We start from the raw sequence: 20,707 nt of genomic DNA on the forward strand, positions 1-20,707 counted from the left end.
GTGCGGTTCCTGCTTGATTAAGTCACGGCCATTGGCGATTCACTTGGTCTCCGTCTCCGCTTCCCCCCCTGGGGCGGGGGCGGGGTGGAGCTGAAAGTTCCAGCTTCTCTTCCCCTGTTGGGTCCTCTGGCTTCTCCCCCACCCTTCCTGCCCAGGGCTCTGGCTCAAGGGGCTTGTTAACAAAAGGCACTCACCTCGTTCAGGGAGTTCCGAGGGTTTGAGGAGCTCTGTGCCGGGCAGGGCACCAAACCAAACGCTTGTTCCTCACCGAGCCGCGCTTGGGCTCTCGCAGGGCTGCCCGCCTCTGTCCCCCGGGGCCCAGGCTGGTTTCTCTCGTGCTTGCACGGTGGCTGACCAGGTTCTGGGTGTCACGTCAGAGGCAGAAAGAGAGGCCTCCTCCTGGGGTCTCCTTTTTGGAATAGGGAAACCTGTCCGAGGACCCCGACTGGCGGCAGACTGCCCCCACCCCAGTCGCTCTCACTGGCCCACGTGGGGTTGGATTCTGCCCCAGTTACCTGTGGAGGATGGTGTTCAACTAGTCAGTTCCCACGTGCTTCCCTAGAGGGTGGACAGCTGAGTGAGGTCAGCCTCTGCAGTGGGCGAGGGGCTGGGGGCCGGCTGAGAGGGCGGTGAGCGCAGCGGGCCCTCGGGTGCCCTGCACGGCTGCCTAGCTGGTGGGGGGAGTCAGCCTGCTCGCCGTGATCGTCCTCCACGGCGCCCCCCCCCGCCCCGGCCCCGTGCAGATGGCGTTTCAAGAATTTATTAATAACCAAAGGAAGCCTTTCTTATTTGGGGGGCTGATGTCTCTTTGAAAATTGGCTTGTAGAAGTATCTGGTTATGTTGGACATAATCACATCAATTTAGCTTAAAAACCTCAAACGAGGACTTCCCTGGTGGTGCAGTGGTTAAGAATCCGCCTGCCAATTCAGGGGACATGGGTTCAAGCCCCGGTCCAGGAAGATCCCACATGCCGTGGAACAACTGAGCCCGTGTGCCGCAGCTGCTGAGCCTGCGCTCTGGAGCCCGTGAGCCACAACTCCTGAGCCTGCGTGCCACAACTCCTGAGCCCGTGTGCCACAAATACTGAAGCCCACGCACCTAGAGCTTGTGCTCCTCAGCAAGAGAAGCCACCGCAATGAGAAGCCCGTGCACAGCAACGAAAAGTAGCCCCTGCTCACCACAGCTAGAGAAATCCTGCATGCAGCAACGAAGACCTAACACGGCCCCCCAAAAAGTAAATTAATTAATTATTTTTTTAAAAACTTAAAAAAAAATACCTCAAATGATAAAGACTGCCTTTTGCTTTCAAAGCTACTGTCAGATGAAACGGGCATTGAAAGTGATTTGAAATTAGAGCATTTGACATTTTTCCAGGCGATCCTCTTTATTTTACTTTGAATTTGAGAAAGAATGAACTAGTAGAGGAAAGGAAGCTTGTCTGCATTTTTCTCCCGCCAAACTGAGAGGCACTTTCTAAAATGACCTGCTTTGAGCATCAACAGGAAATCCAGCCTTTCGCTCCCGCCCGCAGCTCCGGCGGTGCTTTCCACTGTGGTCTCACATACAGATTCAGCCGTCCCGTCTCTTCTTTGGGATCGGTTCAGGAATGGACTCTCCACCCCCGGGAGCAGTCCTTCATGGTGGCTGGAGGTCTGCGTGACTCCTGCCAACGTGCCCCCCTCTCAGGACCCTTGGGCCCCCTCTGAGAGCCGACGCAGCCACCCGGGAGCAACTGAGTCTCAGGCATCCCGAGAAGGAGCTGTGTGCCTCACCTCTTCTGCAGGATGGGTGCCTGCCTGCTGGGCCCCAGGAGGTGAGGCGAGGTGTGACGGCCCGGGCCCGGGGCCCCGGCGCAGCTGCCTGCGCTCTGGATGGAGGCGCTCTGGGTCCCGTCCTCGTTCAGCAGACTGGTCCCGACCGCGCAGCCATCCAGGGAGCACTTCCGCGTGCCGGCATCGTGCCCAGTGCGCACGCGCGTCACCCCGTCCGTCTCAGGGAGGTCCTGCGGGAGACCCCCGTCCTCCCGGTGATGGAGCGGATCAGAGAAGCCCAGGAGCGTCCCCAAGGCCTCAGCCGATAAGGGGCCGTCGGGTTCCTGCGCCATCTGTTCACGGTAGAGTCACGTGCAGGCCCTGCGCGGAGGTGGCAGGGAGCTGGGGTCCCGTGCCCCCGAGGCCCTCGCCGAGCCGAGCGGGGAGGGGACGTGTGCGTGGCGCCATTCACGCTCGCGGGGGTCTGGGCAGCTGCTGCTCTCACAGGCCGCAGGCCGCCGTGGCCGTGAGGCGGGTGGTCTGTGCGGAGGCCAGGAAACCCCGTGAGGCGGGAACAGCTGATGGCACTTCCTCACGTCTTTAAAGGCAGTTGGGCAGAAATTCAGGTTAGGCGGGAAGAGGCACCTTGGCAGGAGGGTGAAAGCCTGGGGTCTGGCCAGCACGCAGGCCGGCGGGCGTCCGGTCGGAGGGTTCGGAGGCCTGTTTGGCAGGAGGTGCCTGGCGTTGAGCAGCGCTCAGGAGACCCCAGGTGAAGTGCAGGCGGTGGTGGGGCCAGAGGTCTCGCGGGGTTCTGGTTGACATCTTGTAGCGTGTCCTTTGGGGAGAGCTAACGGTGTGCCTCTCTGTTAGCGGGCTGTCCTGGACCGCCAGGCCAGCCTCTCTGTGCTTTCCGTTCCGTGGCCAACCTCGGACGGCTCCGGGGGCACCGATATGAATGGGTGTGTCAGTGCCTTTGGACAGGAGTTTAATTACAGCCCAGGGAACCTTGCCTTTCTTTTGTGGCCACCCCAGCATTGGTTTCAGCGCCTGAAGGCTGATCCTGTTCCCTTGGAGGTGTGCTGAGGACAGGCGAGTATTCAGGGTCTGTGAGCAGCTCCAGGTGTGTCCCCGTCACTGTTCTCCATGCAGAGCTCCCGTGACACTGCCATGCAGCTGCCTGTGCCCTAGCATGCCCCACGAGCATCCTGGCGTCTTCGGGACCCAGCCCCTCGGTCCGTAGCCCTGGCGTTTGCAGAGCCAGGGGCACTGTGGGCTGGGGTGGATGGGAGGCTGCGTCTCTCCGTGGCTCGGAACCTCGTGGACAGCCTCGAAGGAAGCTTGTGCGGGGACACGTGGGGCTGTGACACCTGCGTTTCTCTGCCTTGGGGGAGAGTGGGGGACGGAGCGGAGCGGGGGCTCCTGGGGTCCAGCTCTCACCTGTGCACGCGGCGTGCTGGGGATGGTGAGAGTGGTGAAGCTTGCCGAGCCTTTGCCGGCACCCGGTTGCGTCTCACCTGAATTCTGCGAGATGGTGCTGCGCTCCTCCGTTTCACGGCAGAGTCGAGCCCTGTGTCGCACGGCTAGGAAGCCACAGAAGCAGGACTTGCATGCTGGTCTGTGCGTCCTCGGAGCGCCCCACGGTTTATCTGGGGCTGGAGGCCCAGTCCCTGAGAGCTCCCTGAGAGGTGCTACACGCGGCCGCAGAGAGCCCTCGGTCACGCGTTCCTCCGCTCCGTTGGAGACGCGCGTCACCGGCCGGCTGGCGTGAGCCTCGGGCCGCACCCTGGACGCGGATTTAAGGTAGAAGCTGCTGTAGAAGTGAGGGCGGAGGAGCCGTGCAGACCTCGTGGTTCTGCCTGCCGTGCCCTGTGTGCTCCGGCCGAGCCTGGCTCTTTGTGGCTGATGTTCCCTCTGTACAAGCAGCTTCAAAGGCTGCCTGATCACCCCGCTCTGGGCTGCTCTAGTGACTGAGGTTTTCTGTGTGTTTGTTTGATAAATTTATTTATTTATTTTTGGCTGCGTTGGGTCTTCGTTGCTGCGCGCGGGCTTTCTCTGGTCGTGGCGAGCGGGGGCTACTCTTCGTGGCGGTGCGCAGGCTTCTCATTGCGGGCGGCTGCTTTTGTTGTGGAGCACGGGCTCTAGGCGTGCGGGCTTCAGTAGTTGTGGCTCGTGGGCTCAGTAGTCGTGGCTCACGGGCTCTAGAGTGCAGGCTCAGCAGTTGTGGCGCTCGGGCTTAGTTGCTCCGTGGCACGTGGGATCTTCCTGGACCAGAGCTCGAACCTGTGTCCCCTGCAGTGGCAGGCGGATTCTTAAGCACTGCGCCACCAGGGAAGCCCTGCAGTTTGTTTTGAAGCTCAGGCCTTTCCTCCTCTGGGCTCTGCATATTTCAGAAGAGCCCTTGGCCTCAAGCTGTCAGTGTGTGAGGAGCCCTGCAGCTCCTGGAGCCCTGGTCTTGCCTTAGAACTCTGGCCGATCCTGGACGCCCCTGGGAGCTCCTGGTGCCTTGGCCTGGGCCACTGACCGGGGAGCCGGCTGGCCCCCTCCACATGGCGCTGCCCTCCTCATGCCGGGGGCTCTGGGCAGCGCTGGGAGGAGGTGATTGTTGTTTCGTGAAGGGGGCTTGCGAATGAACTGGTGGAGCACCACCCCCCTCGGGAGGCGGTGCCCTTGGCCGCCGTGTTTTCCTGGCACCTGCCAGGTTGATGGGTTCTCTGCGCCTCCCAGGGGTGACTTCAGATCAGCGTGACAGTCGTGATTCTTCACGTGGCCGTTTTCTCACTTCGTGCAAACCGTTTAGTCTGTCGTTTCGAACCTCGGAATATAACTAGGCCTTGTTACCCTCGTCACCTGTGTCTGTGTGAGCTGTGGAGACTCAGGCTGTCCAGAGGCCAGCCAGGCCAGCGGTGGGAACAGAAGACTCACGACGCCGGGGCTGGGAGGGGGAGCCTGCCGCCCGTGCGCCTGGCTGGGTTTCACGCCGTGTCTGCCCGCGCAGGGGAGGGCCTGCAAGTTCTCGCGGCTCTAAACGCAGGCTGCTCGTGGCCCCGTCTTGCCCCACGACGGCGTGGCTCTGTGTCGCAGGCCCCCACTTCTCGGCCTCGCCTGCGAAGGTGACGGTGGCGGCCCGCAGGATCGCCGGGAGGGCTGGCGCAGAGCCGCGGCGACGCGTTTGGAGCGCGCCTGGCGCGGTGGGAGCGGGCGCGGGCCCGCGGTTGGGATCGTCGTCGTCGCCATCGCCGCCGTCCTCTTGTGTGAGGCGCCGGGAGGTGGGGCTGCTGGGGCAGCTCGGGGCGGGGCAGTGGCGAGTTGGCCGGCAGGCTCAGGAGGAGTGAGAAGGTGTGTCTTTTGCCGGGGGGCGGGGGGCAGAGACGATGGGAAGGGGTTGAAGGTGTGGGCACACCTGATAGATGGGGATGCGGGGCCTTCTGGACCAGATGTGGCAGGAAAGCCAAAAAGACAAGAGCAGGTGTTGGGTGAGAGCGTGTGAATGGTGGGTTTGGGAGCACTGAGCAGAAGAGCGGGTGCAGGAAGAGGGAAGCGTGAACTCAGCTTTGGACACGTGGTGGCGACCGTGGGGCCTGAGGTAGACAAGCACCGGAAGCCGGAGAGGGTGGTTGGCTGTGGGGGCTGCGCTTGGCTTGGCCCTCTAGACTAGGGGCGTGAGTGTGGGTGCGGCTCCGCCCATGGCCGACCGCCGACCGGGCGGGCAGGCGGGAGCGCCCCAGAGCAGCGCTGCAGCCCTCCTCCACCTGGACCCGGTGACAGTGGGGCAGGTGGGTGAGAGCTGGCTCAGGCCCACTGGCGTCCTCGCCTGGGGCGCCCTCGCTCAGGCATCCGCGTGTGGCCTGGCCCTCCCTCCCGGGGCTGTGCCTGGGCAGTTCCTGGCGACCGTGCCGCAGGTGGCACTGTGCACGCCTGCCCTCGCCACGCTCCACGTGTGCCCTGCCCCCACTGCCGTGCAAGCTCCGTGGAGCCAGAGGAGGGCCTGGCCCAGCGTGTGCTTGTTGAGTGAGCGAGCGAATGAACGCCTCAGCCGATTGTGCACCGTAACGCGACGGACAGACGGGGCGAGGCCTGCGGCCTGGCTGCCTGTGCTGTGCCCGTCCTGGGGCACCAGCCTGGAAGTCAGGTGGGCAGAAGCCCAGGTCGGGCTCTGCACGGGCTGGCCGGCCTCTGACCGTGCCCTCTGCTGGGCGGGCTGGGCGCCGTTGTGGGGGCCAGGCTTTGCCTCGCTCCTCTGTGCTCCCTCCATCCTGCGTGGTGCCCCAGCTCCGTGGGCTTCCACGGGTTCAGTGATCACCCAGCGGTCTTGACTGGGAGGCAGGGACCCTGGGGGGGAGTCTGCAACGCGGTGCTGACCGCGGGCCGCAGCCGGTCTGCCTCAGCTTCTTGCCAGGCTGACTCGTGTGTGCCCTATGGGGACCTTCCCAGGCCCTCTTGACCCTTTGTGCCCCTGGAGGGTGTGAGCCTGGCAGGGAGAGCACGGGAACCGCAGAGAAGCCGTTGAGGAGGATGGTCTGCTCCTGTCCCAGCAGGAGCGGTTTGAGCGAGCGCCAGCCGTCCCCCACCTGGTCTCAGGCTCGCCTTGGCCTGGTTACTGCCCCCGCAGCACTGGCCCCAGGGGTTCTCAGGGATGGAGACCAAGGCCTCGCCTGTCGGCTCGGCTCTTGATGACACTCGGCGTAAATGGGCTTCGGTGGGAGGCGTGGAGCCGGCCTGCGTCTCACACTCGTCTCCACGTGTTCCTCTGTGGTGGGCGTGCGGCTGAGTGCAGGGGACCCCCGGCCTCCTTGCTCGGGCGGAGGGCACCGGCACCTGCTCGCAGTGCCCGTGTTTGGACGTGAGGTGTGCCTGCGGCCCTCGGAGCCACTTCCTGTGGCTCTCTCCTCAGACCCTCCTCCGTGGCCTCCCCAGAGGGAGTGCGGTTAGCAGGCTTCTAAAGTTTGTGGCCAGTTAGAAAGGGTGGGGAGAGCAGGGACCGAAAGCCCTGGGGGTGAACGGACCTCTTCCGCGGGCGCCTCCCTGGGAATCGGTTTCTGTGTTCCTCTCCTTGAGTGGTGGTTCCTGGGTCTTCCGGTTGCTTCCCCATCAGTGTGGGTGAGACCCTCGGGGCAGGGACGTGGAGGCCGGGCACCCGTGCTGCACCTCTGAGGGTAGGTGCAGACCTTCGGGGCTGACGGCCGCTCCAGCTGGGCCCTGAGCCTATTGGAGTTGCTCTCACTTTCCAGACTCTGGCCGCCTGGCCTCTGTACGTGAGACCAAAAGCCCCCTCACGCTAAGGGAGAATCTGGTCCCTGCTGGGGTCCAGAGGGAAGTTTGGTCTTGCTGGCAAACACCGTGGGGTTCCCGGCTACGCCAGCCCGGCGTGGGATCACCGCCTAGCAGCGCCACTGGCCTCCCCTAGGCTTGTGTGAGGACGAGCCAGGAGCTGTATGTGGACGCCCAAGGCTGGGGTTGGTACGTGGGGGACTTAGTTGCCCAGAGGGCTTCCCTGCTGGGTTGGGCACGGTGGCTGCTCTCTGCTGTGTGGCTTCTGTGGGGTCACCGCCTGGCAGTCTGTCCGCCCAGCTCTTCTCCAGCTCAGTGAGTGCAGAGAGCGCCCGTTGGGCTTCCGCCGCAGGCTCGGGCTCGGCAGGTCTGGATTGGGGACCATGCTCTGTATTTCTGCTGGCGCCCCCGTGCTGCCGACGCTGCTCCTCCGAGGACCACACTTGGAGCAGCAGCAGCAGCTCGTCTTCCCTGGTTTCCTGTCCTGTCGTGTGGAGAGAGGCCTGGTCACTCCTCTGCCGTCAGTACCTTGCAAGAAGGTCCTTAAAGCAGTGTGAGCTCCCTGGAGGGAGGGCGGTGGAATTTTCTATAGGAAGATGGCCTTTGTTCTGTTAGGGGTCATCAGTCTCTTGCTTTTGTCACCCTCACTTCCGGTGGACACACACAGGTGTGCTGCCACCTGGAGGGGTGTGTGTGTGTGGCCCACACAGGCCCTGCCATCACCAGCTGAGGACTTTGGCCGACCGCTGGGCCCTCCGTTCCACACGCAGACCTGAAGGTTCCGAGCCTCCTGCTGGGCCTCCTGGTGAGTTTGTGCCCAGCTTGACCTGCAGCCGAGCCCCCAGCCTCTGACCCTGGAGGTCCCCCTGCGCTCGTGTCCCAGAGGTGACTCTGTCCTCGCGGGGCTCTCCAGCCCCGCTTGGGTGAGGGAGGGCTCGGCTCTCACTCTGCTGCCCCTTCACGCCCATCTGTGCAGCAGGCAGTGCAGATGCCGTGCGGGTGGAACCTGTGCAGTCTGAGGTTGCGCTGGCAAAGACACCCGACTTGGTGTCCTGGTGGCTCGGGAGGGGAGAGGAGGGGAGAGCAGCGGAGCAGCGTGGCTGGGAGGTGGGGGCGGAGAGTGGGTGGCCGAGGCTCTGCTGGTCCAAGAGCCGCGGCCCCGCCTCCCTTTGCCCGGGAGAGCCCTGGGTGCTGCCCTGTCTGCTGAGCGGGGGGCCAGGGCTCCTCGTCCTGCCGCCGCAGCCAGCTCGTGTGGTCCCCGCTCGGCAAGATGAGATGCCATTAATATTTCACACCCAGACTGTCTTCTTGCGTGCTTTGCATTTCCATATTTAAAACATCGTTTACATATTCATGGACCTTTAAAATAAGTTTTTATTGTTAAGGCATGTGGAAGCGGATAAAATGTGAAACTCCCCCTTTTATGCAAGCACTGGAAAAAATGTTCATCCCCAGAATGACATCAATTTCTGAGTGGTTAGCTCAGTAGCAGTGGCTGCAGGAAAATTACCGCGGGAGGCTGCGTGTCCGGCTCCGTCCAGCCCTCCCCGCGGCGTGCAGATACGGGGCTGGGCAGGCCCGCCGCCCTTTCGCGCTTGTGGGTTTCTCCTGGTTTGGACCACGCCTTCCACCTGAGCTCCGACGATGTCGCCCGTTTCCCTTTGGAGGTAGAATGCTTGGTTGGGACGTGGCGACCGTCTCCCCGAGGTGCACCAGGAAGCCTCTGGTGCGCGCATCCAGGCATTTCCGAGAACGTGCACCGCGCTCTCCCGCCTCCCTCCGCCTCATTTCTAGCGTCAGGAGTGCCCTGCCCCTGACTCCAGCTTTGGCCTTGCATTTGAGGCAGCTTGGTACAGGGAAAGAGCCCAGCCGCCAGTGCGATGGCGGCTGTTCCGCGTTTCACACCACTGCCTCACGGCCGTGCGTCAGTTCGCGTGGAGTCTGCTTTGCCCGTCTGCACAGCACGCGCTCTCCTGCCCGCTGCCCCTCGTCGCGTCGGGAGGTGCCTTTTCACGCGTGGTTGCCTGCGCTGCTCCTGAGGGTCGTGGGGGAGCCCACTTCCTGACCTTTCCCAACACTGAGGCAGAGGAGGGCAGCTCTGCGCGCCCAGCGGGGAGTGGTGTAGCCGGGGCTGGGCGGCAAATGCGTGTTGTTAAGTGGAAGAAGCCAACGTGAAGGCACAACGTAGCCTGTGATGCCAACTATGTGACAGTCTGCAGAAAGCAAGACTATTGAGACAGTTGGAAGATAGGTGATGACCGGGGGTTGGGGCGAGGGAGGGGTGAGTAGGTGGGGGGGCAGAGGAGTTTTTTGGGCAGTGAAACTATTGTGGCATAGGAATGGTGGCTGCATAACGCGTCCTATTTGTCAAAACCTGTTGAACGTACAACCCAAAAGGTGAAGCCTAGTGTGAACTGTGGACTTTAGTGGACAATAATGTAACAGTGTCAGTTCATCAGTTGTAACAAACGTCCCGCACTGCGTGGGAGGCGTGTGAGAACGCTGACACTCTGCTCGGTTTTCTGTACACCTCACACTGCTCTAAAAATAATGTCCATTACTTTAAAACAAACAGAAACCAAGTGAGATGGACCTAGAGAAAGAGCTATCCCAGCAGTCAGGGTCTTGAGACAAGTGCGGATGGATTTGTCCTCTGTTCCGAGTCTGTCCAGTTTTCCTGGCGCCCTGGGGACGTGAGGAGAGGGCCAGGCTGAGTCAGGAGGCGTGAATTCCGGCTCACCCCTGGCGCCGTGGGCACCCGTTCCACGTGGGGCTTCGGCTGTCGGTGGTCAGGCCCTTCAGGCCTGTGCGGGCGGGGGTCGCAGTAGGTCTTTGGCGACTGCCAGTTACCGTCTTCGTGGAGGTGGATCCACTTGCCCGGTGAGGCAGGAATGAGAACAGCTGTCATTCTTGTACTTCCTGGCCCACTGTGACGACACTGCCAGGGTCCGGGGAGGAAGTGGAGGGGTTGCGATCACACAGTACAGGAAGCCCCGGGGAGTGAGGTATGGGGTAGGGGACACACCTGAGCCGCTCTGCCATCACCCAGGCCAAAAAACCCGGGTCCCACTGGTGCCGGCGGGAATGCTCCAGGCGCCTGTGTGAGCGTGGGCTGGGGGACTGCAGCGGTGCTGCCCTCGAGCTGTGCAGGGCCCCCGGGACGGCGCTCAGCAGGGAGGGAGGAATGGGGCTTCGCATGTTAAATCGGTTTAAATGCCTTTCCGTGTGAAACCTCGATTGTTCCTTCAGCGTTCCTGTTGGAGAGCCAAGGATGTTTAGGATTCTCTCATGTCTATGCTCTGCTAATTCTGTTGTCTCTCTGTATTTTCTTGCCATAAATATAACGGATTTTATTATGTACAAACCATTGTTAATACAGCCTCTCGCAAAAAAGCTAGAGGAATGAAGGAGATTATGCCTTGGCAGCCCTCAAACGAACGCTTGCCCTTCCCCTTTTAAGCCTTTGGGCCGGGCCGCCTTGGAGCCTTCCCGAAACAGCCCTCAGTCTGGGCCCTCGGAGGCACTGCTGCTGTGTGCGCCTTCCGGTGGCCGTGGCGGACCCGGCAGCGGCAGCCATCACCTGCTTCCCCTTCAGGAGCTCACGGTGCAGCGGGAGATGGGGCCCAACTGTATGAGCGTAGGTTTGGAAAAGCGTGGAGTCCAGGGAGGGGTGGTTCTCTCCGGGTCACGGTCACCCTGTGGACCAAGGTCCTCCCTTCCCGGACGTCCCGTCCACGCGCAGACTCACTTCTCCGCTGCAGGTGCCCCGTGGCTGGGCTCTAGCGTCTCTCAGCTCTGTCCACTCAGTCGCCCACCTGTTGATGGGCTGACCTAGTGAGGCTGGAAGAGAGGAAGGAGCTCTCGCTCGGAGCCACCTGGGTCTCTGTACATCTCGGCCCAGGGCGTGGGGCGCCCGGGAGGGGGCCCTGGAGGCCGCCGGCGCAGTGCAGCGGGGAGTCCCGGGTCTCCTCCACCGGAGGCGGGGAGGTGGGCTCTGAGGGCAGCGCGTGGTCTCGGGGGTGCCGACCTCTGGGAGAGCTGCCCTGGGCGGGCTGTGTTGGAGCAGTTTCGTGATCTATTTAAATATCCCTGACCTTCTGGGTAATTTCTCCGTAAAGTGTCTTATCATTAATTGTAAAATAGGTTCAAGCGAGTTAACCTCGTCCTCCGAGATCGTGCTGCGCTTCACACGCAAGGACCCCTCGTGGCACCTGCAGCCACCACGACGCTCGCAGGCCCTTTGGTTTCCTCCCGTCCCCGCGGCTCGGTCTCCTCGCATGTGCGCGCGTGCACACACACGCACGCACGCGCGCGTGCGCGGCTCGTGCCCTCTCTGTGGCGGCCCTGGACTCGCAGGCAGAGGTGGGAGCCCGCGTCCTCGGGTACCAGGAGGGAGAACGGGAGGCATCCAGGGCACGGCCCCCGACGCGTGTGGAGTGTGTGGGTGCCTGCCGCCCCCCGGTGGGGGGTCAGGAGAGGGCCAGGCAGTGCCCGGGCAAGCCTGGCAGGATGAGACGCTGTGCCCGCACCCTGGCAGAGAGCCTGCGTGCCCCGGGGCCCTCGCGCTAACTCGGGGGGCTGTCTTGGTACGGGGTGGCGCCGTCCTGTGCCCTGAAGCCCCGGGCTCGGCCTCCCGCGGTGAAGAGGTTTCTTCATTCCTTTGCGGTGCCCGGGTGCTCTGGAGGTCGGGCCCGAGACGCAGGTGTGCTGTGAGGCCCCTGTGCCCGCCCGTCTGCCCCTCTGACGGCGGTGGCTGCAGACAGGACCCTGGGGGAGGCTGTCGGCCAGGCCCCTGCAGGCTTTGCAGGGACCACGGAACTCCGTCTGTTTCTCTGATCGTGAGCCGCTCGTCCTGCCGTGTCTGCTGTGCTTGTCTCCTCTTGTCACGGGGTCGGGGGTGTCCCGGCCGTCCCAGTGCGGATGGGACCTCTGGAGGTGCCGGGTGACCCTGCACGCTTTCCTCCCTGGGTGAGGGGAAACACCTCGGGTTGCACGTTCTAGAGTTTTGTTTACTTGACTTGAGCAAAGTTCTCCTCGGCGTCCTCGTCACGGGCGGGTAGCAGCAGGGGTGTTGCCAGGCAGGAGTGAGTGTCGCCCGGCCCCTCACGGAGCGCTCGGGAAGCGGAGCACACGGTCCTGCGGACAGAGCCCGGTACCTTTCTACCCCCGTGGAAGCACGGCCCAGAGTCCGAGGTCAGACCTGGCCCTGCTCCTGTCGGGCCTTGTGTGTGCATCTCCTCCGCCCTTTCCGCCTGGCAGGGCAGGGGCCCCACCAGCTTGCCGCTTCTGAAGGGGTCCTGCCAGGCCTGCCGTTCTGTCCCTGCTCTTTTGGCTCTCGAGCTGAGTTCCCTCTGGCTCTGGGCCTAGAAAGATCATCAAAGCACTGCCTGCCCCAGGTCTGTTTGGACCCCTGCGGGGCCTCTCCTATCTGTCTTCCTGGGGCGGCGGGGCTGGGGTGAACGTGTTGTCTCCACTCTGGCTGGTGGGTCAGTTCCAGGCAGCACTTGCCCTCCCCGGTGATCCTAGACGCCCTGGAGAAGAGGCCACGAGGAGGTGGGGTGCTGCCCCTCTGCTGGCATCCGCTGGCTCCCTCCTGGCTTCTTGTGGACGCAGGTCCCTGGGGAAGGGGATCAGTGGGGAGGGAGAGTGGGGTTTAGCAGCACCAGGGCGGAGCAGTCGCCTCCTTCTGGGGCGACGGTGGGTGGTCCTCCTGCTCCCTGGCCAGGAGAGCCGGGTGGCCGGCGGGGACGGCGGGGTGAAGGGGGTGGTCCTGGAGGAGCTGGCCGAGGGCCCCAGCAGCTCCCCACGCTGCTCCTGGGGTTCAGGGGACACAGGGGCCTCAGCGCCAGGCAGGCAGCCCAGCTAGCAGCCCAGGGAGTTAATTGGAGTGACCGCGCTGGGACTTCTGTTGGCCCCGGACCCGTGGTGGCCGGGGCTCCAGGCCACACCCTCAGGCCTCCCTCTGACGGAGGTTAATTGTGTTCTGTTGTTTCCAGCAAGTCCCATATCAAACACGACCTGAGAGGCCTCCACGCCTGCTCTAAGGACTCTTGATTAAACAACTGCCATCGGAGAGGTCACCCAGAGCTGCTCTTGACTGTCATTCTCTCGAAATGGCTCCTTGGGTTTTGGTTTTGAGAGCCCTCTCCCGAGGGCGGTTTGTTCTGTGCGAGCCGGGCCGCCTCGGTCCTGGCCTCCGCCTCCCCGCCCCGGCCCGGGAGGGACCGGCGTCGCACCGTAGACGGTAGCCTGGCACTTGGGGCTCGACGGCCAGTGGCTCTGCCAGTTTTCAAGCAGAGCCGTTTGGTGAGATGAGCGGGGCCCCCGGCTGCAGGAAGCGGTGGGGCCAGCTGAGGACAAGTGCGGTTCAGTTACAGACACGTGAAGTGATTAGTCTGGGATCAGAGAACTCTAAAGATTATATGCAGAGTGGAGTAAGCATCTGGCTTCCCGAAAAGCAGATTGATTTGGAAACAGTGTGGGGACGCTTCAGCAGCCACCCGAGCGCTCAGGGGAGAGGAGCCAATTCTCGGGTCCAAACCCGATCTTGAGTTTACTGTGAATTTATTGAAGTGGGCTCAGCGCATTCTTGTATCTGATGAGTACGATTGAAAATGCATTTTATTTATTGAGCGCCTGTCGTGTGTCAGGAGCTCAACAGGCGCTGGTTGTAATGATCACAAACAGTGCCAAGGGTGGGCCCATCCTTGGCCTTCAGGCGGGAGTTAGAGAGTCGAAGCCGCACGGCCAGCGTAGGGACGGTTCAGGGCAGTTCCGAGGCCGTCCGTTCCCCTCTGTCCTGCTGTCTTGACCGGTGCTCCCAGGGCCAGTGTGTCCTCGAGGGCAGTGGGGCTTGTGGGGACGCAGCACCCTTCAGACTTTGCTGTCCCCACTGGGCCTTTTTCTCGGCTCATCTCCTTGGGAACTTGGCCCCGAGAGCCACAGTGAGTGGCCTGTTGTCCAGGCCTCTCCCCAGAGCGCAGCGGGCGTGGCTGCAGGGCTTCTCTCCCCCGCTGTCCCCCCCGGGGGCAGCGCTGCTGCCCTCCCGCCCTCAGCAGACCCCCTCCCCCAGCGCTCCGGCGGGGCTGCTTCCTGAACGCTTCTGTCCTCGCCCGCCCGCTGTCCCCGGCCTGTGCGGCGCTGCCGCCTTCTCCCTCCTCCGGGAGCTGTTTGCCTCTTCGTCCACCAAAGGGGAGGGGTCCGTGAAAGGCGTCTGGTGTCACCTTCCATTCTGGGCCGCGAGCCTCTGTGAGTTGCTTTCCGTAGGAGCTTTGGGTCAGCGGGCCACCCTTTCAGCCCTTTCTCACGTGCACTCTGACTTTAATCGTCTCGCTACATCTCTGCAGCTCCAGGGGCCCGTGTAGAGGGTGCTGAGCCCCCCCACGGAGGAGGGGCCGGGTGAGTGAGTGGGCAGCGGGCCGCGCGGACGCGGCAGAGCGGGGCTGCCCGGTCTCCTGTGCCCGGTCTCCGCCGTCCACCCCGGGCGGGAGATGCGCTCTGCAGGGGTGGCTCCGGGGCGCCGTTCCCTTCTTGGGGACTGACTGACAGCCACTGATTCCTCTCATCTGCCGGACCACAAGTGTCAGCAGGTAGAGGGGACAGCGGGCTGGGCGCTAATTGGCCTCCCCTCAGAAACTGAGTGCGGGGTTGCTCTTAAATAGATGCTCTGAGCTGACTTTTCAGGTAATCTGTTTTACTGAGATATTAAGGTTGGCATTTATGTCATTTATGTCAGGACTTTCTCTTGATATTATCCCTTAGTTGATTTTAAGAGCTGCCAGAAAGAGACCCCGGGAAACCATCGGATAGAAACCAAGGCAGGAACTCAAGCCGGTGTCATGACAGCGTCTAGGGGTCTCGTATCGCTCACTGTCTTGGCTTCTGAGGAAGCCTCTCTTCCATGTGGGTAAGAAGGCCGGCAGTTAATCATCATCTCCTGTGTGGAAACACCCAGAACCCTCCAGCTATCTCCTCACCAATGAGGAGCCACTTACCTTGGAGGAGATTTGTCAGCCGTTGAGTTAGCCAGACCCTCCCCCGCTCTCTGGACGGGTGAGAACTCATAAATATGCAGAGGATACTTTAAAACTCTGTGTCACAAATGTGTCCTGAAAATACGGGGGATCTCAGCTGCCTTGGGGAAGGCACCGTCACCAGCTGGACCCCTGGTGCTGGGGGACGGTGGCCCCAGGCACGGCCCTGGCTAACAGGGCCCAGCCAGGACCGTGCTTGGGTGTCAGTCTCTCCCCCAGGCCTCTGCCCTGCCGGGCCCCTGCCTGTGTGCAGGCCTCCTGCAGCGTCCGTGTCCGGGGCGGCATGTGACACCTTGCTGCTGGCTCCCGGTGGTGAGTGTCTGTGCTTCCAGCTCAGAGAAGGTGGCCAGGCTGGCTGCAGGCTGTACCCTGAGGCCTCCTGGCTCTCCAAGCAGGAGCCGGCTGCTTCCGGCCTGAGTCACAAGCACAGCTCTTGGCTGTCTGGTCCATCTGAACCTTAATGGAGGGCCAGGTGGGGGCACTGGCTTTCTTGAAGTCACTTAAAAGCTTTTGCCAGAGACACAGAGGGTGCTGACTGTTGGTGGCTTTATTTACTCATCTCTGGGCGTGAGTGGTAAACAGCTTTGCTTCTTGGCTCAGCGGGAACAGATTGGGAGCCTTTGCCTGATTGACTCCTTACCTGCGGGGATGCACGCGAGAGGAAACCTGTCGATTTGGCACCTCCTGCCAAACCCACTCTGAAATGGGCTTAATTGCCTCCAGACCAGCTTTCTAGCACCAAGTGTTCCCGTAAACGTAAATCGTTGCTTGGAGATGTCGCTCGGCTCCGGCTGCCCTCCGCCGGGACTGAAGTCTCTCCCCAGTGTGTGTCCTTGAAGGAGCCGGGCTCCTGCCGGCCAGGCTTCATCTCTGGCCCAGAAAACTCCCAGGACTGCCAGGTGTGCTAGGTGGCCCTTTCCTGGTCGCAGGAAAAGGAAGCCCGACTGTAACCGACTCGGTAAACACAGAGCATGGCGCCTCTGCCAGTGGCTGGGAAATCGGTATTGGCCTCAGTCACAGAACCGGGGGTGCCTCTGCACTGTGGTGTTCCCCCCCACCAACCCCCCCATTTCACTTGCCACCAGACTTTTCCTGCGCTGCCCAGTTGGCTGCAGGTGTCCCGGAGCCTCTGTGCGGGCTGTCACTGCACTTCGTGTCACTCCCAAGCTGGCGCGGTCTCGTGCTTCCCTGGGGCCAGTTTCCACATACAGGGGTGATGTGTCCCGGCCATCCGCCCCGTTTTCTGTGCTTTTTGCACTATGGCCGGGGCGTGATGGACACTCAGTCCCACAAGAGCTGGAGGGAACGACGAAGGGCCAGTCCCCCGTCAGGGAGGAGAGCTGGAGACACAGGTGCTGTACGGCGGCCGTCGACCGCGTCAGCCTTCTGCTTGACGGGTGCAGGTTTGGAGCCTGCGTAGCTGAGTGTGAGTCCTGTCCTGCCCCGTCCTCTACCAGCTGAGGCTGCCAGTGACTCGCGGTGTCTTCATCTGGGCAGGTGGGACTCACGACGCCCGTCCCGACCAGCCGGGCCACCCCCGGAGGCCCCAGGACGGGCTCTGCCCTCCGTCCGCCGGGGCCGCGCCTCCTCCATCAGGAGCTGGCCGCCTGCGGCTGCCTGTTGGTTCTCGGCTGGCTGAGCGGCCTGAGGCGCGGCCTGGTTTGCCGTTTCAGGACGCAGTGAGGGGACAGTAAGCGGCAGTTCTCAGATAGCGGGAAATATTGCTGAGGCTATTTTGAGTATAAGATACGGGGAGGTTGCATGTGGAGACTCTGCATGATTGCCCACGTGTCCGCCTCTGTAACCTGCACCCCCTCAGGATTTAGCACTTTCCCAGCTTCTGAAGGTTCCTGAGGCCCCAGGCATCGGCTGTGTGCGGAGAGAACCCCGGCCCTGCCTCCCCTCGGTGGTTACTCTTCTGCGGGTGAGGCAGACCGAGACCACTGCTGTGTCTGGGCTCAGCTGGGACGTCATCCTGGCGGCCCGGAGGCAGGAGGGACTCAAGTGTCTCCCGAAGTCACGTGAGGCCCGGTCCCTCTGAAGCCCCCAGCTTCTGTGGCACTAGCCAGTGCCCGGCGGTTGGCTTGATGCTGGGCATACAGCAGGCGGGTCCCTGACTTCCTGGAGCTCACGGGCCGACGAGGGAGGCAGGACGGAAGCAGCGGCCACGCCGCCCCCTCTGCCCCTGGGGGCTCACGCGGGTCCTCGGGGCTCTGGCACCGACACCTCCTACAGGCCACGCTCCAGGACTGCCCCGACCTGGCAGTGGCGTCGACCAAGCTGCCCTCGGAGCTGCTTATTCTGAGAGGCAGGAAGATGCCTGGGTCTGCTGAGGCGCTTCCTGCGCGGCTGGGCCACGGTGCCGGCTCCACGTGCAGGGGGAGGGCTCCTCGGCGCTGCCGGGCTAAGCAGCCCGGGGGCTGTTGACGGGCTCCTTGTGACCCCGCCACCCCCGCTTAGGGCCGCCGGGGAGGCTGAGGGGCAGTGACCCGCCTGCGGCTCCTTCACCCGCCGGGGGCTGATCTCCCTCGCTGGCCCCCGCGCCTGCGCTTCACGGGGACAGAGGTTGCTGTTTTCATCTGTGGGGCGCAGGCTGGCCCCGAGACCTCAGAGCCGTGTGGCTCTGGTCCTGTGCGTGCTGTGACCGGGCCCCTGACCTCCAGGGCCTGCCGTCGGGAGTGGCCCACTCGGCCGGGAGGGGTCGCTCCTCACAGGGGCCCCGTGGCCACCGCGGTCTGGTCCCCTCGTGGAGCCCCCTGGTGCCGGAACGCGCGCCCGTCCCAGTCCCTGGTCGTGTAGCCGCACGTTTCTGTGAGCGTGTCCCGGCGGGGCTCCGCTTCGCGGCCGTCGCCCCCACGAGGAGGCCGTCGGTCCTCTGGGCTGAGCCCCAACCCCTGGTCTGTGCGTCGGGCGCCTAGGAGGTGTGCCGCGGCCACCTGGGCATCTCTGGCCCCTCTCTGGCCCCGGGGGCATCGGAAGGCAGCGTCTCCGGGCCCTGCGACCCTTCTCTCGGGTGACGTGTCGGCGCCCCGCGTGCTGTGGCTTTGAGGCCTCGTTCTGCTGCTTTGCTCCTCCCCCACCCTCGCCTCGCCTGGCATGCGCTCCTGTTTACAGATCTCCCTTGGAATGAGGCACCAAAATAATTGTAATGTTTTATGTTTAAAAAAAAGCCTTCGCTTTGTGTGTTGGGGAAACAAAGCAACGGAAGACGCAGCTCCCAGCGCTGAAGCGCTTCCTCAGAACTATTCTTGTCAGCGGCTCAGAAGCCGCGCTGGGGAGGGGCCAGCCTCCCGCCTCTCGGAGGAGGACTTCGGCTTGGCCTCCGGGCGCCCTGCCTGCACTGCCCACGTCTCCCGGGCCTGCTGTCGGGCGCCGGCTGGGACTGCGGTGGGGGGCTGCCCCGGAGTCTGAGTTTATGTCACCCCGGAGGAGGCCGTGGAGGGTTTTAGAGCCGGGGTCGGCGTGTACCGTGGTCAGGACTCTGCTTTATTACGAGGCGTTATTTGGCGTGACCTACAGGGCAGGTTGTTGGCGCGGCAGCGGTGGGGACCAGGCGGGCGGGAAGGAAGTAGTTTAGGGCGTCCGGTGACGGGCCCGTGGTGCCGGGGATGGGCTGGCGGCGGGGGGCTCTTGCATGTCTGGCTCTTGAACCTGCGTGGTTGGAGGTGCCTTTAATCCGGAGAAAGTGGGAGCAGGGCAGCATTGCCCAACGGCTTGGGCTTAGTTTGGGTGCGTGGGAAGTGGAGGAGCCGCTGGGGCCTCCTGGAGAGAGCGCACTGGGGCTGGGACGATCAGGCCTGGCCTCACACTGTGGGGTGAAGAGCAGTGCGAGGCTCCTCTGCCTGGGGTGTTGACGGCGATGCCTGGGGGTGGTCCCGGGAGGAGACGCGGGGAGCAGAGGGGCGCTTCGGGCAGCGCCTGGGGACATTCTGTTTTGGGGAGATGAGGGTCCCGGGGCAGCCCCGACGGGGCCCAGGGTCGTGAGGCAGAGCCCCTTCAGGTGGCATCTTCCAGCTCAGTCCCAGTTAAGTGGGCGTGTGCTGTGACAGCCCTGCCCGGAGCGCCTGAGGGGCATTTGCCAGGAGCGGTGGCAGGTGGGCCTGGAATTGTCTCATCTCGAGGAACTGGAGAGGGAGGGAGGGAGGGCCCTTGTTTGGGGCCCTTGTTTGGGTTCTTCAAATAGGGGAGGAGTGTGGGGGGGTAGTTTTACACAGGGGAGTTATCGGGGCGGGTAGAACACGACAGCAGCGGGACGGGCACTGCTGGCGTGGACCCTGCCTTTGCAGAAGCGCTGCCTGGCGGAGAGCCCCCCTCCAGCCCCTCGGGCACGGGGCTCTTCTTCGCCGACCTCTGAGCTGTGCCTGAGTTCGTAGGGCGGCCTGTCGTGCCGACGGCGTTTTCCAGTGGCGGGTCGCTAAAGTGAGCCTGCGAGGAGTCTGGAGTCTTCTCCCAAGGACTTTCAGCCCCGGTCTGCACAGAGGGTAGCACAGAGGACAAAGAGGTGGAACGTGCATGAAAGAGAAGCTCTCGCTACTAAAAATAAGCTGCGATCCACACAGCAGCAGAACGCTAGACAGTCCATCTGCGGGCTTCCTTTAACCTGTGAAGCCACCGTCGACTTGGAGGGGAAGTTCAGCCAGTGACAGCGCAGCGTCCAGAATGAAAGCTGTCAGCAGAGCCTGCCTCCCAGGGTCCGCCGGGGCCACCGAAGATGGGGGCTGGGCCGGCAGGAGTGACCGGATGTACCTGCAGAACCACCAGCCCAGAACTTCTGAGGGAAGGGGGCGTCAGAGCAGGGCTGCAGGGCAATTCCTACAGGGTCTCGGCTCCGGGTTCCAGGAATCCTGCACTTGGAGGCCTTTTGCCCTCCACCGTTTCCGTGGTGCTGGTTTGGGAGAGGATCGTATCGTGGAGCATTGAGAGGTGGGCCTCCAGGCCCCGAGCCCAAGTCCACCTGGCAGCGTTCGTGCCCCTTTAACGTACAGCCTGTGTGTGTGCACGTCCTGGGCCCCCGTGACTCTCCCGTACGTGTGTGTTTGGGGCTGATAGTCCGCTTGTGCACAGTGAGAGGGAGACAGAGGGCGGGCCTCCGCTGCAGGCAGGTCAGACCGGTGCTCTGTGAGCCGGGTGCAGGCCCGCTTGTGGGGAGGGGCTGCAGAGTGGAGGCTGGCTCTGTCCCGCGGGTCCGGGGGCCTGGGAATGGCAGGCTCTCTGAAGGCGGTATGGGCTGGGAGCCCAGAAAGAGGGCAGAAAGAGGTCCAGAGCCACTCGGTGCCCCGGGGTCAAGGGGTATGGTCATCTCCTTGGAGCTGCCCCCAAGGGGCACCGGGGGCAACGGCGCTTGCGGGGCCGTTGCTCTGCGTGGGTCAGGGCCCCGGGGTGCCGAACATCCTGCAGTTTGGGGGATGCTTGTGCGTAGAAATGGATGATTTTTGTCCCAAAGGCCAGGGCGCCCTGGGGAGAAACAGGCCCTGGCACGTGCTTTCCTGCCCCGGCAGCTGCCTGCGTGCTGTGCTGTGGCTCTGGGCTGGCGTGTTGCCTGCGCTGCGCTCAGCTCACCGTCTGCGGTTAGCACGAGGGTTCACCTGGATTGGGGAAGCTGCGTGGGGTGGGGGCCCCCAGGGAGCCGTGATGAGGCAACAGTAGCTCCCCCA

At 63.2% G+C, this 20,707-nt stretch overlaps 1 protein-coding gene across 2 annotated transcripts in view; it reads left to right on the top strand.

The window, feature by feature from the left end:
• MAD1L1 (mitotic arrest deficient 1 like 1) overlaps positions 1-20,707 on the top strand; it is a 318,455-nt gene that overhangs the window by 78,198 nt on the left and 219,550 nt on the right. The gene's annotated exons all lie outside the window — the stretch shown is intronic.

Source organism: Kogia breviceps, chromosome 14, assembly GCF_026419965.1.
Source record: "Kogia breviceps isolate mKogBre1 chromosome 14, mKogBre1 haplotype 1, whole genome shotgun sequence".
NCBI lineage: Eukaryota > Metazoa > Chordata > Mammalia > Artiodactyla > Physeteridae > Kogia > Kogia breviceps.